General features: G+C 38.0%; 1 protein-coding gene across 1 annotated transcript in view; it reads right to left on the bottom strand.

Moving 5' to 3' along the window:
* Window positions 1-3,743, bottom strand: part of gpr20 (G protein-coupled receptor 20) — a 40,239-nt gene extending 36,496 nt beyond the window's left edge. The window contains exon 1 of the mRNA XM_043687823.1: window positions 3,665-3,743. The gene's annotated coding sequence lies outside the window, so the exon portion shown is untranslated. The remainder of the gene's footprint in view (window positions 1-3,664) is intronic.
* Window positions 3,744-4,415: the final 672 nt, after the last annotated feature.

The following is a 4,415-nucleotide window of genomic DNA, read 5'->3' on the forward strand; positions in this document are numbered from 1 at the left end:
CACACATACAGAGACAGACCGACATACACACATACATACAGGCACCGACACACAGACACACCCCAACACAGGACATGGGCACTGTGCACAGATTTAGTCTGGGGGGTGGGGATAGTCAGTGAGGGTCTGAGCTCAAGTATCGTCACAGAAATGTCTCTGTGTGAGAAAGATAGTGAGACCATGCCTCGTGTGTGTGTGTGGCTGTGTGTGTATGTGTGTGGCTCTGTGTGTGTGTGTGTGTGTGTGTGTGTGTGTGTGTGTGGCTCTGTGTGTGTGGGGCTCTGTGTGTGTGTGTGTGTGTGTGTGTGGCTGTGTGTGTGTGGCTGTGTGTATGTGTGGCTCTGTGTGTGTGGGGCTGTGTGTGTGTGTAAATAGCCAAGCAAAATGATAAACAATTTTTCTTAATAAGGACTTCTGAGTGTATGATGCAGACTCTCTGGCTTGATTTTGCAATATCCATATTATTCTAACAATTGCATTTTAAAAAGACAAATATACTGAAGAAATGTTTCTCATATCAACTACCTTGTGTGATTTAAGAGGCATTGTAAAACAAACACAAGCACTTTTAGGATGAGAGACAAGTACATTAGCCATAATGGGAACTCAAAGTAAATAACATATTGCAATGAAACATCTGTTTTAGAGTCTTATGTATCCAAGTATGTGTGACATTCTGAAGGAGGAAATCCTGATTATCTTCCTTTAAATTTAAAGTTTCTATTGTTCCCAATGGTCAACATTAAAGTTTTTTTTTCTGTTTGTTACAATCATTGCTTCTACTTCTTCTCTATGAATGTTATTCAATACAGGAGTCAGCAAATTGTGGTTCTCATCTGCAGTTTTCAAAACTGTTCACTTGGATTGCTTTATTATAAGAAAAGTCTGTATCTTTATCATAAGGATAAGAGACTAATCTTACCACTTGCTCTTGCGTATACTGGGGATATGAAGAAAAAATAATAAGTTGATGAATGATACTTAAGAGATGGGTTTACCTCAATTACAATTTATCTTCAAATGCTACTTAAATTCATTCCATGTATTTTATTGATTAAACATGCAAATTGTGCTTTCTATCAGTAGATCTTGTCAATTTACAATGTTTATAAAGGCTGCATTTTGTCTTGCAGCTTCTGATAGTTTTTTTTTGAGATAGTTTAAAGAAATGTTCTTCAGTTACAGATGGTTGCTGACTCCTGTCCTCGGACCTTCCACTCCTCTAGAATCATCATAAAGGATAAGAACATTCTCAACTACCTCTTCCATAGCATTATTTGTCTTCTCTGCTGTTTTGACAACTGATGCTAAGGAACTCATGTGCTCCTTCACTTCTAAACTTAAAACATTGACTGGTCTCCTCTCTAGTTCTGTACTCTACTCGAACCTCAGCCTCCACTCGCTGACTCTTGTCTCCTCCATTTACTCTTATCAAAACCTAATTTCTGGCAGATGAAATTTAATTTCGATAAATGTGAGGTGCTGCAGTTTGGTAGCACAAATCAGGGCCGAATCTACACACTTAATGTTAAGGCCTTGGGGAGTGTTGCCGAACAAAGAGAGCTTGGGGGTGCAGGTTCATAGTTCCTTGAAAGCGGAGTTGCAGATAGATAGGATAGTGAAGAATGTGTTTGACACCCTTGCCTTTATTAGTCAGTGCATTGACTATAGGAATTGGGAGGTCGTGTTGCAGACATTGGTTAGGCCACTTTTGGAATACTGAGTTCAGTTTTAGTCTCTCTGCTACGGGAAAGATGTTGTGAAACTTGAAAGGGTTCAGAAAAGATTTACAAGGATATTTTCAGGGTTGGAGGGTTTGAGCCATAGGTTGGGGTTATTTTCCCCGAAGCATTGGAGGCTGAGGGGGTGACCTTATAGAAGTTTATAAAATCATGAGGAACATGGATAGGGTGAATAGTCAAGGTCTTTTCCCCAGGATAGGTGAGTCCAAAGCTAGAAGGCATTTGGTGAGTGGGGCTTAAGGTGAGTGGGGAAAGATTTAAAAGGGACCTGAGGGGCAATGTTTTCATGCAGAGGATGGTGTGTGTATGGAATGAGCTGCCAGATGAGGTGGTGGAGGCTGGTACAACACTTAAGATGAATGTATGATTAGGAAGAGTTTAGAGGGATATGGGCCAAGTGCTGGCAAATGGGACTAGATTAATTTAGGATATTTGGTCAGCATGGACAAGTCTGAACAATCTATTTCCCTGCTGTATAATTCTATGACTCTCTGTCTCTCTATGTACCAGCAGCATAACTTCTACCTCTTCAAATATTGTCACTAAAATCTCTTGTTGTACTTTTGAAACTGTCTTCCAATCGGTAAGTCATGGACAGCCAAAGTTTCCTCCAACGCAATCCCAGCAAAACTAATGCCATCTTTCTCAGCTCTCAACCAAGTGTACTGTACCTTTACTGATTTTGAGTTGACTTTTGTCTGTCATTGAGGCTCTATTTTTCAACTTCTGTGATGCATTTGTTTTTGACCCTGTTTCTTCCTCTCCACTACTAAAATTCTAATTCAGATATGGAATCTTCAGGGCTTCCTAGATGTTGCTTACACCAACTTATCTTCTGCAAGTTCTGCTTTATTCAGACATCAGTTCTCAGGTTCACACTCTGTAACAGTGATAACTCCTGCATTCTCCAAACTCTGCCCACCCAGTCCACCAGTGTCAAGATCCTCATCTTTGTTTTCATTTTCTTTCACGAGTTTATCCCATTTTAACGTCTATCATCGTATGTGCTATCACTGCGCATAGCACCTTGAATAATTGTGCGCTCATCCTTACTACCGATAACTGCACTCTGCAGTTTACCGCCTGAAACCACTTTGCCACATTATTCTTCTCCTTCGTTTATTAGTGTATTAAAACTTGGATAGTGGTTTTGGTTTTTGACTTATCCTTCCTATGCTGGGTTTGGCTTCCCTTTCCTCTTGAAAAACACTAGGAAATTTCTTTTCCATAAGGGTGCTAGAAAAATATACATTGTTATGGTTATAGCTGACAATTTACATTATTCCATACCATCTACCTCAAAGGTTTTACGACAGACGCTCAATACCACATTGCATTTTCTGCAAGTCAGTGCAAATGATTCAAAAAATGCTTGGAAGATTACTTATCTCACTACCGTCATTAATTTGAAAAAAAACCTTCAACTCAAGTACTACTCTTAGATGTAGCTCTTAAAATATGTATTTGTAGTAAAAACGAACAGCTACAGAATTAATGGACAGTATTATTAACATCTTTATAGGAAAGGCAGGTTGGTAAAGTTACCCAGGGTGAGGGATTACACAGACAATGTAATACTGCAAATGGACATGATATAGTAAACCCAACTGTGAATCCATTATATTAATATATTCATTTTACTAAAATGCTACAGTTTAACAGTCAAAGAAATGGGAAAACAACAGATCACTAGCAACATAATTAACATTGAAATTCTGGTGCTGTGCCCTGGAATAACTAAATATATCTTGAAACAGACAGTAAAATACTACTTTGTTTATCTGAGATAACGCTTAATTTAAATCACTAAAGCATAAAAACTCAGAATGGTTCAATAATTTCAGTTCTGGAGAAGTGCAAAATCACATTCCTTGATTATCTTTATAAAACTTTCTTACGAAGTGAACATTAGCAGAACTTACAGTCGAGCACAGTGAATGCAGCTGGTTCCTTCTGTATTTCAGATGCTTCAGTGATGTGACACACAGTGCATCGTCTTGGACTTGCCTTTGGCTGGCTCAGAGGAACTCAAGACATGATTTAGAGGCAGTTGACGTCAGATCTTTCCTTTCACTTAAAGTCTGCATGACTTTGGTAAAAAGTAATGAACTGCAGACACCCAAGAACAATAGAACTACAGAAAATGAAATTTGAACTGCAAAGAAAAAGTATGAGGATTCTAATACAAAAAAATTAAAAGTGACTCTAGTGAAATAAGGAAGAAAATTATCATTTAATAATTAAAATACAGATTGGAGCTTTGTTTAAAAACCACAATAAGCTACAAACACTTCTTCAATGGTAAGGAACTCCACAGAAATAGAATATGAAACTTAAACAAAAATAATACATAATTCTTAAAGTAACACCGTTGTCAAGCTTAACTGGTCTGGATGAGATTTTGCCAAGCTTGTGTAGAGAAGTGAATAATGTAAAAAATCAGAATAAATATGTGCCAACAAAATGTCCACAGTTAAAATTGTTGCATTTTATTTTAGAAGTTAATAAGAGCTAATTCCAGATTTACAACATCTGCTACAATCTGCAGCACAATGCAAATTTTCAACTAAGTGTTCCACATTTAGCTGCCTACATAACTGTTGATGCTACGTCATCCAAGTCTCCTACCTAACTCATCCTTTCCCAGGACCTTATCACGCTTGAAATGCTTTG

The sequence above is a fragment of the Chiloscyllium plagiosum genome, chromosome 4 (assembly GCF_004010195.1).
Source record: "Chiloscyllium plagiosum isolate BGI_BamShark_2017 chromosome 4, ASM401019v2, whole genome shotgun sequence".
NCBI lineage: Eukaryota > Metazoa > Chordata > Chondrichthyes > Orectolobiformes > Hemiscylliidae > Chiloscyllium > Chiloscyllium plagiosum.